General features: G+C 37.4%; 1 pseudogene; it reads right to left on the bottom strand.

The window, feature by feature from the left end:
- Positions 1-3,192: 3,192 nt before the first annotated feature.
- Positions 3,193-12,940, bottom strand: part of LOC101648620 — a 31,554-nt pseudogene continuing 21,806 nt past the window's right edge.

Here is a 12,940-nt window from a genome sequence, read left to right on the forward strand (position 1 = left end):
TCATCATTCCCAAAATTTTCTTGCCTCTTGGGTTCCCGGAATCCGCCCACCCTCCTTTTTTTTTTAATTCCCCCCCCCTCCCCTTCCCTTTCCCCCATGCACCCTTGATAATTCACAAACCACCACTGTATCTTATATCACACTGTCCGGCGCCTCCCTTCACCCACCCCGCTGCTGCCCATCCCCCAGAGAGGAGGCCATATGCGGCTCCCCGTGATCCACTCCCCCTTACTACCTCCCCTTTCCCTCCTGATATCGCCCCCTTCACCCCCGGTCCTTCTATAGTTACCAATTACTATCATTTATACTTAAATATTCTACTAATATCCCTTAGTACATAGAAGTTTTGTGATTGTTTTACAGGGATGAAAAAAGTTAAAATTAGAGATAAATATTAATTAAAGCATTTTATGAACTCACAAATCTGTTTTCAAAAGAATGCAATACAAGGAGGATGAATCAGATTTTCTACTTTTATGTTAAACAATCGCTTGCTGAATATTTAGAATTTCCAAGGTCATAGAGAAAACTGAATCTAGGCTTTAGCACATACTTCAAAGCAAAATCAGATTTTATGTTTGAAACTTCCAGTATCCCAAGGATACATTTTTAAATTAGATGAAAATTCATGTTAATATGTACTTTCCTAGTCATGAAATCAGGATTATTTTCTTTCTTGCTTAGTACAGTATTTCTTAGACTGCTATATCTTTAGGCAACTATACTTGATTTTTAAATCTACTCTCTTCAATACTGATTCTAACTATTTGAAATAGTTTTTTTCCAAGAAAATAGACATTGCCATTTCTGGCATGAAAAAGAAGGTGTATTTACCAAACAAAATGCCTATTATTTAATGTTAATAAATTGTGTTATATTTTCTTCTTTGATTATCCTGTATTACAAATCATGTTCCATTCTGGATATAAAAGTACAAGAGACATGAGGAACTTAGAGGACAAAATACTACTATAATTTTAAGTCTAGCACAATAATATGATGGATTAATATTTGGGGGGCCTTCATTTGCTAATGGAGGAGTTACACTTTGGACTATTGACCACAAAGAAATGTACAGGGATATAGAGTTTAAAAAAAAAAGGAAGCACACATTCCGTGTATCTTAAACTGAAAGAACTGAAGAAGAATTCAATTGTTCATCAAAAAGGCTTCAAATCTTCCTCATTTTCAGCAAGGACATTGTGTTATCTGAATATTGTTGATTTTTAATAAATTTTCCTGTAATCCTGATGCCATATTCCTCTTGTAGTCAATTGCTTCTGATTACTGTCTCAGCATAAAGATTGAATAATACAGTGAGAGGCTACAACTCTGCTGTACGTGCTGCCTGATTTTAAACCATGCAACATTTCCTTGTTCAAATAATTTGATTGTTCAAACAAGATCTCTTGATACATGTGCAGGTACCCCATGAGCACAAGGAAGTTTTCTGGACTGCCCATTCTTCTCAAGACTATCTACATAGTAAAATGCCTCTGCACAGGCAATAACATATGTGTAAGCATCTTTCTGGTATGCTCTTCTTTCAGCCAAGACCCATCCAACAATGATATTGTTTATTCCATGTCCTCTTCTGAATCTAGCCTAAATTCCTGGCATCTCCCTGTTAATTGTACTGCTGAAACTGTTGTAAAATGATTACTAGTAAAATTTTACTTGGATGTGACATCAATGATATTGTTTATAATGATCACATTCTGCTGGGCCACCTTTCTTTGGAATGAGTATAAATATGGATCTGTTTAGTTGGTTGGCCAGGTCTTCCCAGTGTAGTAGGCAATGCAATTTTCTGATTAAAAGTTTTCCCTACCAGTCAACTCACTAAACTCACTAGAATAATGATCTCAATGTGACAAGTGAATTGTTTTTCCAGATTCACAAATCATAAATTATGGATTTCAATTACTGTTGGATGTTGGTAGGTATTTATCTTCATTTTGAATTTTTCACATTAGCAGATATAATTCACCAAATATTTATGCCATCAACATTATTAAGGTAGACTCTACTTTTAGTAAGTAGCACTTCTCCACTCACATTTAGAATGTTTTCCAACAAGAAGGATTCCTTTATTTAGGCAATGATCCATTCATATTCACAAAGTTGTCACTGATCAAACATTTTTTAATTTGATCATGATCACCACGTCCTACATCTTAGTCTGTGTAAATCTGTAAGTGCTGCTGAAACTTGTCCATTATGGATAACTCTGCTGTTATTTAAAATACTAGTGAAATAACTTCCAGGATCATTGCAACACATACCCCAAGACAGTCTGAAAAAAAATGACAGACAAATAGTGGCTCTTAAATATACCGTAATCTACTGGAACAATTCTTGACTTTTGGTATGTAAGGTTTAATATATTTTTACTCACATACATTGGATCAGTAATCAGTAGGGAACAGTCACTGGAGAAGAATATCATGATTGTTAAAGGGCCAGCACAAAAGAGGACGATCCTAAATAGGATAGATTGGCAAAGGGACTCCAAAATGGGCTAAACACAGCATAGCTCAAGACTGAGAAATAGTATGCTCTACTGTACATCAGGTCCCTATGAATCCAAACCAAATAAATAACACCCAACAACCATGACAACAAGGTGCAGTAGTGTCCTGCTATGAGATCATTTAATGGATAGCATCGAAAGTAGTATATATCACTCTGCCCACATTTTTGGCAAGATGTTACAGAGCTGGTCGAGCTGAAAGGAAAAATGAAAAAGGTTCTCGATTCACAGTTGTATCTTTAAAGATTTTCCAACTGTGAACAGAAAGCACAAAATAGCAATAATTGACTAGAAGAAACAGCATTGAGAGAGTAAATTGAAGAACTGGAAAAGTGATGAGCTCTGATTACAACAGCAGTATCAATGCTTGAGGGAAAAAATTAATATTAAACTAAGATCACAAATAAAATAATCTGATTATTTTCAAAAAACAGATTTTTTAAAAAAACTTCTATTTAGGAATAGTTCAGGGTTTCATCGGCATATTTCCTTAACACCATAGAATCTTAACAGCATCAAGTGTAACTAAATGTTATATGCTGTCATTGTTGTTAGATTTTATGCAGTCATTTACAATTGATAGAAGAGCCATTCACAGCAGAACACAACACTGCCTAGTCTCACACAATGATCACAGTTTTTTTTTTTTAATTTTAGGCTCAATTCACTTTATTACTTTTTGCATAAATTGACTCTGTGGTAGCCACAGCTGGAGCTTGGGTCCTCTGCACGGAGACTCTGGTGTGGGTCTTCACAAGATGGTCAGTGAATTCCTGGTAGGGAGACTTGGTGAACACTGTCTCTTTCCAGAGGTCAGGGGTCAGATAGCTGTAGGTCTTGGAGATGGCATCAAAGGTGGCTTTGGAGAAGTTGCCCAGGGTGGCTGTGCAGCCCCCAGCTTATGTGTAGCAGTCATCAATCCCTGCCCTCATCAGCAGCTTCTTGGGCACAGGGGTTGAGACGATGCCAGTGCCCCTGGGGGCAGGGATGAGTCGCACCAGCACAGACCCACAGCGGCCGGTCACCTTGCAGGGGACTGTGTGGGGCTTGCCAATCTTCTTGCCCCAGTAGCCTCGCCGCACGGGGACAATGGACAGCTTGGACAGGATGATGGCCCCTCGGATGGCGGTGGCAACTTCCTTGCCATTATAGTCCCAGATGGCAACAAAGGCCTTGAACCTGGTCTGCTGGCCGGCTTGGGTCTGCTTCTGCACAGACAAGATCTTTAGGACCTCGTCCTTGAGAGCCATCCCCAGGAAGAAGGCAATGATCTCAGACTCCTTGATGGGCAGGGAGAACAGATAGATCTCCTCCAGGGACTTGATCTTCATGTCCTTGACCAGACGACCCAACTTGGTGACAGGGAGCCACTCCTTGTCTTCAGCTTTGCCCCTGCGAGCTCCACGGCCCCGACCACGGCCATGAACTTTAGATTTACTTTAGATTTACTCTTCTTTTCCAGTCCCTGTAATTCATTGCCCAGCTGTCAAATGCATACAAAGTGATTAAAAAAGCCTTTTCTTGAATCAGGAGTACTTCAGTATTCAAATAGACAACTTTGAAATATATAAACTGTTGCTCTTATATAATTGTATCCTGCCATCTCCAGTTTCATTTCTATCACCAACGCCACATTTCCCAAAATTACAATGGGAAGAATTCAGTGGTTTGAATAAATGCACATTTAGAGAGCACACCTTGCATAACTAAGAGCTACAAAGGCTGAAGTTTTAGCTCTTAAAATTTGAAATATAGTCATTGAACCATATGACTCTTGCAGGCATAATTCCTTATGGAATGTATTACAGTTCTGAACTTTTTCCTGTGGCATTGATTCTATTTTGGATGCAGTTATTTCTTGGGCTCGGGGTGGGTTTAGCTCTTGAGTTTAGTAGAGCTTTGCTTCCTTGGAGCTATCTTTAAAAACATTTTACTAGAAGGTGTGACCATTGCAATGAATTATTGGACCCAACTGTAAAATGCTGTAAGAGAAGTAGTTGATGTCAGAATATGGAAAAGAAGGAAGGAGGGTGAAGGAATGTCTGACCCTTGCTTCAAATCAATAGGAAAGCCAGAGGACATCAGATACAGTCAGCCCACCACTCCATTGACTCCACCTGTCTTTGATGCCTAGAATAATTTCTAAAACATAGTAAGTATAATAAATATTTACAAGATAAAAATAGAGCACCAATCTTGTTGGAGCTCATGGGTAGTGAACAGTTAATGTTATCCGATGATAACTAAAATGCTGATGGTTGAGTCTATGAGAGGTGTCTTGGAAATAAGATCTTGGAATCTAATCTTGACACATCAACCATTACAAACACTGTGGAACACAGTTTTACATGGGGTTGCCATTGATCAGAATTTAATCCATGGAAACTGTTTTCATTTGGTTTAATCTACTGTTTTTTAATGTGGATCTTAAGGTTTTGACTGAAATACAGGCACATCTTTTTCCATAATTGTAGCAATTGTATACTGATTAAAAATCAATTACTCTGGAGTTAGATTGCGTTCACTAAGTTATAAAGTATGTAATTTGAGGCAGGATGCTAACCTCCATGTTTCATTTTTCTCAGCTGTAAAATGAGAATAATAAAAGAACATTTTCATTTATTTTGAAGGTGAATCAACGCATTTGAATTAGGGTGCTGGCTAAAACTATTGAAATTACCATGGTCCGAAAACAAATAAAAGAAGTACAGCCAGAATGTTCCTGAGAAGCAAGGGGAGTGAGACTTTGGACGTGTTACCAGGGGAGACAAATCCCTACAGAAGAACATCATGCTTCCAAGAGCAGTGGGGCAGTGAAAAAGAGGAAGACCTTCGAGATGTATGGCCACCACAATGGCGGCTGCACCCCCGGCGCAATCATAACAATTGCAAGGAAAACACAGGTTCTGTCACTGTGCAATGATGTTGTGCATAAAGTTGCTCTGCCATCAGAATTACATGAAAACACAACAACAACAATAACAATGTTTCATGTAGTTGATCTAATGATGATATGTGTTCCTACCAGTGCCTGATGACAGTTAGAACAATATAGATACTAACTGGGTTATTTAATGAAGCGTAGAGCAAAATATCAAGCCTACTTATTTTCCAAGTATCTTGTTAATTGACTCTAGACTCATGTAGTTCAACTGTTGTTAATCCTTTATAAACTAGAGCAGTTCGTATCTTGGCATACATTATAAAAAATAGGTAAACAAATATAAGTGCCTTATAGGTTTACATTTGTAAATATTTAAAATTTTTTCATTAGACCTTTGTGTTGTTCTTGTTAGATGTCATCTAGGACATTCCATCTCACAGTGATCCTATGCGCTACAGAACAAAACATTGCCTCATGTTTACCGTCCCACAATTGTCCCTTCATACAAGTCAGTTTCTCTGATTATTTTCTCAGCATATGAGCAATTGGTGGTCTATTCCACCGTCAACCCTTGGCATGGTTTTAGCTACTGATATTGAACTTCTCCATCATCTCTTCCCACATATGTAGTCAATTTGACTTGTGTGAATCCTGTCTGGAGAAAACCATGGGTAAAATGTCCTTTGTGTTGTTGAAAAAGTTATTTGCTAAGAACAAGTCTTGGTCTGATAAATTCAATGATGTGATCTCCAGCTTAATTTCGAGTACTTACTGCCCTTTGTTCCCAAATTTTGTACTTCAATGACCAATAATTATCAATGAATTTTGATTTGATATTTGGACAATTTCAGACTGAGGACATTGGTGGATTTTTCCAATTTCTTTGTAACTAGTTTTGGTGGTCAGAGCATAAATTTTGAATAATGCTTGTGTTGACTGGATTTCTTTGAAGTTGCCTATATATAATTCTAAAAGACAACATTCTACTTCAAGATCTGTCTTAAAATGTCCTTTTTGACAGTGAATTCAATGCTATTTCTCTTGATTGTGTCATTCCCGCATAGTAAACCATGTTTTTCTGATTCAAAATGGTCAATACTAGTCCATTTAAGCTCACTTACACCTAGAATATTAATCTTTACATGTTCCATTTCATTTTTATCAAATCCCAATTTGACTAGATTTGTACATACCATATTCCAGATTATGAGAAGATTTTTCTGCTATTTCTTCTCATTTTGAGTCATGTCCAATAAGCAAATGAAGGCCACAATGTGTTTACACCTACAGGTTTTGGTACATCAATGTCAATATTGTGGACGACTTTCAGAAGTCATCTCTTCTTCAGTCATAATTTGAGTGCCTTCTGACCCGAGGGGCTCATCTTCTGGCTCTATCAGAACAGACAATATTCTGTTTGTCTTCATTAGGCCTTCAGTATCTAATAATGTTTTGATACTATGCATACGTTTTTCAGGGGCTAAATCATCTGAAGTAGTCAGTTGATTCCTTCTTCATAGTCTGTTGTTATTCTGGAAGCTCTGCTGATAGCTGTTCACTTTGTGTGACCCTAACAGCATTTGAAATACCAGTGGCATCACTTCTGTCTTCCTGAAAGCAATACACAAGCAACCACAGGAGGACAAACTGACAAATGGGAGAAATAACTTCTATAGGTAAATAATAAAATGTTGTATTTTAGTCTAAAGTAATAATCTTACCAAAAAAAACCACCCCTGTTTTATTGGCATATGGTGGCCTAGTGGTTGTGCATTGGGCTGTTAACTGAAAGGTCAGCTGTTTGAAATCACCAGCTCCTCCACGGGAGAAAGAAAGGGCTTTCTACTCCAGTGAAGAGTTACAGTCTCAAAAACCCACAAGGGGAGTTCTGACCTATCCTATGGAGTCACTGTGAGTTGGCATTGACGCGATGGCAGTGAGTTTGGTTTGGTTTGGATTGGTATATTAATCATGTACCATACAAGTCAAAGGTTTAAATATATAGAAAGTAGTTCTGCAATAGTCACTACAATCAATTTTAGAATATTTTCTTCACTTTTATACCAGTTAGTATTAGCTTCTCATTACCCACCTAACCTCCCTGTCTACAGCTATAAGGAACTATTTATCTAGTTACTGTTTCCATGTACTGTCTATCTTGGATTTCATATAAATTAAATCATACAGAAAACAAAAAACTCAGAATGACAACAAAATTAAGTACAGTAAAACTTCATTCCAAGTGAAAGCAGAATATAATAGGAATTAGAACACATTAAAATTAAATCAAATGATCATGTTACATTTTAACCTTATTATATCTGAAGTCTCGATGAACTCTGTCCTTCAAGGCAAGTCTATACACATACCTAGTCAATGGTCTGAGGCAGGTCAATGGAGATTTATTTCTGCATGGAAGTCTGAAAATGAATTTTGGGCATTTACCAGACCCTTTTACAAACCATGTACTCAACATTTAAGTTTAATCCAATTCTTTCCTCTGACCTTGGATTTTATTATTACAATCCTTGAATCACATAGGCTTGTGTGCTCCTTCCCGGTGGACTTAGCGGACACCTCACGTACAAGGCCACTTGTTTTAAGACAAGTCTTTAAGACTCTTTCTTGTAGCCAGGCACCGTCTATTCCTTCACATTTTTTATAGCTCCCATATCTTCATTAATCTTTTCATGAAGGTAAGTACCGAGCAGGACCACATCTTAAGGAATAGCTCCAAGTTCAAAATGCATTTGTATATTATATAGAGATATATAGATTGATGAGAGAGAGAGAGAAATCCCTGCTGCCTATCTTTTAAAAAGGACATATAGCTGGTGGTTTTGAAGGATGTAAAATTTTACTGAATCTGAACTTGAACTATAGTTCACAAGGAATATAAACTGTTGTTAGGTGATGTCGTCTACTCTGACTCATAGCAATCCTATGTACAGTAGAACAAAATAATGCCTTGTTCCATATCTGACTCACAATTTTTGTTCTATTTGAAGCCAGTATTGCAGCCACTGTGTCCATCCAGCGCACCGAGCATCTTCCTCATTTTCTCTGACCCTCTGCGTTCCTTCCCCAGCATGATGCTTTTTGTGTTTCAGGCATTGGTCTTTACTGATAACAAGTCCAGATTTCATGTGACAAAATTTTACTTCCTTGCTGATAGGAGCGTTCTGGTGTACTTAATCAAGACAAATCCCTTTGTTCTTATGATGGGCCACAGTACATTCAATATTCCTAGTCAACACCACAACTGAATGAATTAATGCTTCTTAAAAATTTCTTATTCATTTCCCAAAAATTCACACGCATAGAAGGTGATTGAAAATACTGTGGTTTGGGTCAGGCCCTTTTTAGTTTTCAAAGTTTTTTTTTTCTTCTTCTCTTTAGCACCTTGAAGAGGCATTAAACAGTATATTTACCCAGTGCAATACCTCCTTTGATTTCTTGACAATTGCTTCTATGATAATTACTTTCTGATAGGTAAGAGGACTTCCAGCACTAATTATCTATTTCTGATAGAATTTTCCACTGAAAATATTTTCACTTGAAATGACTATTAATATTTGTTTTGCAGAGATATTATTCTGTTTGTATTCTATATTTTTACATATTGTAATTTATATTTTTATTTAAATGGGTCCAGAAGATGAACACTCAATAATTAATATAGATTGTTCTGTAAGAAAATCTTCATTACACTGTACTCTATAGGAATGATTTACATTAGGATTATGTTGTTTTTGTTAGGTCCCATCAAGTATGTTCTAACCCATAATGACCCTATGCACATCAGAAGCAAACATTGTACTATACCACCCTCACAATTGCACTTCTGTTGGAGTCCGTTATTGTAGCCACTGACTCAATTTGTCTTGCTGAGAGCTTCCACCTTTATCACTGCCCTTCTACCGAGAACTGTCTTTCTACAGCAATTGATCTTTCCTGACAACCTTTTCAGAGTACATAAGACAAAGTCTTGTCATTCTTGCCTCCAAAGGGTTTTCTGGCCATACATCTTCCAGAACCCATTGACCGATGCACTAAGCAGTCCATGGTACTTTCACTATTTTCCAGCACGACGATTCAAATACATTGGTTCTTTTTCAGCCTTCTTTATCCCATTTCCAACTTTCACATGTATCTGAGGCAGTGCAAAATACCATGGCGTAAGTGAGACCTTAGTCCTCAATGTAATATCCTTCCTTTTCATTACTCTAAGATATCTTGTACGGCAAATTTATCCAGTGCAATGCGTTTTTTGATGTCTTGACTGCTGCTTCACTGACGATTGATTGTGAATGCAAACAAGATAAAATCCTTAGAAACTTCAACATATTCTCTCCATTTGTCATGGGACTCTCCAAAGCCTCCAGTTGTGAGGCTTTTGGTATTCTTTACACCGAATTGTAATTCATACTGAAGGCTTCAATCCTTGGTCTTCATAAGCAAGTTCTATGAGTCCTCATTTTCAGCAAGCAAGATTGTGTCATGTGCTTATCATAGGTTGATGATAAGCTTCTCTGATAATATGTTCAGCATAGGATTGAGTAAGAATGGTGAGAGAATGCAAACCTGACCCACATTGAGTTAGTTCGGGTAGACTAGAGAAACAAATCCAGGGAGACTCGTATGTGTATAAGAAAGAGCTTTATATACAAGAGCAATTGAATATTGAGAAAATATCCCAGCCCAGTCCAGATGAAGTATATCATCCGATAGTAGCCCATATGGCCGATATCAATCTTTAAATTCCTCCAGACTCATGAAACATATATAATGATACTGAATGCAGGAAGATCACAGGCCAGTGGGTGGAAATTCTTGTGGATCCAATGGAGGTACAAGCATCTCAGCACTGACGTGAGTCTCCGTGTGGCTCCTCCAGCTCCTGGGCTCTAGCATAGCTAATTTCTAATTACAAATAAATGAAATTTTGTCTTGAAGCATGGTGTAGCAGGGGCTAACAATTTTCACACTGAATACTCATATGTGGGTGTATCTGCATGTGGGTGGACCCACCTGGAGACAGATAGAGGAGCAGTCTTTGTTCCTAAACCATCGGAAATATATGATTTCTGATGGTCTTACGCAACCCCTGTGAATGAGTTGTTTAACACACACCACCACCCCCATGAAGGGGTCGTGATCCACAGGTTGAGAACCACTAAGCTAGGTCATGAACTTCAGACCAGTCAACCTGGTCTCATCTCCTCTAGTTCCTGTAAATCAGATCCACAGTGTCAGTGGCTAGACTCAATCTGTCTCTTTATTGCCGCATTTCTCTTCATTCCACTCAACAAAGGGATCCAGCTAGTCACCTAGTAAGCATTTTAGCTTGCCCACAGGCTTCCTCTAATGTTCATTCTTATAGAGGAGCTTCTTCATGGTTCCAGATTTTTTCCATCCTCAAGTGCAAACCACTATTTTAAAATTCAAAAGTCAAAAGAGTCCCCCCCCCCCACCAACCAATTCTGTCAACAACTCCCTAGGCAAGTGTCTTAGAATGCAAATGTCCTGAGTACTCTAAAGCACTGGGTGGGCCTTATCTTTTTAGAGCCTTCTTTGAAGGCAGTGTCCTAACCCATTTAAAAATTCAAATTTTGATGGCTGAAGGCAAGGCTTACAAATTTCATTTTCATACTTCCCAATAATCATTTCTTTCAATCATTATATCAACAATAATAAGCAGAAGAAATCAGTATAAAGAAAGCAGAATCAGATCTTAAACTCAATTCTTAAAACAGTCAAGTTCAATACTTATTTAGCTTATCTTAATCCTTATCTAAACTATTCCGTTGATACAAGATATGACCTTAGACTTCTGGCTGAAACAAGTCAGAACCAGGCTTTCTGTCAATCAGTTTCTCTAAACCGCATGATCTCAGAAAATTCAAGGGGCGAGTTCATGCCCTTAACCAAAAAATACAGCGATCACATTAACTTTCATCATTTCACAAAGGAAAGCCAAAGACAACAACCAAACAAAACACAGTCGAACGCCTTGGCATAGTGAATAAAGCACAAATAAACATATTTCTGGTTTTCTCTCCTTACTATCAAAGTCTATCTGAGATCAGCAATGATATATTTTGTTCCAAATCTTGTTCTGAGTCATGCTTGAGTCTCTGGCAGCTCCTTGTCAATGAAATGTTGCAATCTTTTTTGGATGGTCTTCAGCAATATTTTACTTGCATGTGATATTCATAATATTATTTTATAATTTGAGCATTTTGTTGGTCACCTTTCTTTTAAATGTGTACAAATATGGATCTCTTCCAGATGGCAATAGCTGTCTTTTAAATTTCCTGGCATTGATAAGTGAGTATTTTCACATTTCAATTGATATCCCATCAATTCTTGGAGCCTTGTTTGTGGCTTATGCCGTAAGTGGAACTTGGATTTCTTCCTTCAGTAGGATTAGTTCTCGCTCATATGCTAGCTCATGAAATGATTGGATGTTGGCCAGTTCTTTTGGATAAAGTAACTCTGTATTTTTTCCATCTTCTTTTGATGCTTCTTGCATTCTCTAATGTTTTGCCCATAGAGCCATTCAATATTACTGCTTGAGTTTTTAATTTTTTTCTTGAGTCCTTGAGTCCTTCCAGTTTACGATGTGCTGATTATGTTCTTCCTTTTTGGGTTTCTAACTCCAAGGCTGTGCACATTTCATTATTTATTACTTTGTCATTTTAAGCTGCCTTGTGAACATTTTTATTAAGCATTTTGCCTTCATCATTTCTTCCCTCTACCTCAGCTACTTTATGGTTAAGCATAAGTTTCAGAGTCTCTTATTACATGCATGCTGATCTTTTCTTTCCTGTTTTGTTTTGTTTTGTCATAATCCTTGCTTTCTTCACTTATGATTTCTTGATCTCATCCCACAGCTCATTAGGTTTTCTGTCACTAGTGTCAGTACAACCAATCTGGTCTCCACATGTTGTAGGAATTCAGGTGGGATAGATTCAAGGTGATATTTTGACTCTTGTGTCCTTATTTTAATTTTTTTCCGCCATTTCATCTTGAACTTACATATGAGCAATTAACGGTCTGTTCCATAGTCAGCCACTGACCTATTTTTAATTGCTGATATTGAGATTGTCCATTGTCTCTTCTGATAGATGTAGTCAATTTGATTACACATGGAGAGGTCTAAGTGTATAGTTGCCACTTGTGTTGTTGAAAGAAAGTGCTATGACCAAGTAATTTGTTTTGTAAAATTCTCTCACAAACGCTCCTGCTTCATTCTGTCTCCAAGAGCATAATTTCCAATTAATGTTCCATTCTCTCAGTTTCCAAAATCAGCATTCTGATTAAATTAATTATCAATGCAACATTAACTTTAGTGATTGGTGGATATATTTTAATAATATTTATCTTGACAGGTTTCCTTAAAAGCAAGGATGGTGTAATGATTAGGAATTATGTCAACTAGAGAGTCCTATGTAAGGGTAGGGGCAGAGCATCAGTTATGTCAAAGCTTGATGACACTTCCATTTTTTATTAGAGCAGGC

This window comes from Echinops telfairi, unplaced genomic scaffold (genome assembly GCF_000313985.2).
Source record: "Echinops telfairi isolate 266 unplaced genomic scaffold, ASM31398v2 ScPeMD7_7469;HRSCAF=8507_1, whole genome shotgun sequence".
In the NCBI taxonomy this organism is placed as follows: Eukaryota; Metazoa; Chordata; class Mammalia; order Afrosoricida; family Tenrecidae; genus Echinops; species Echinops telfairi.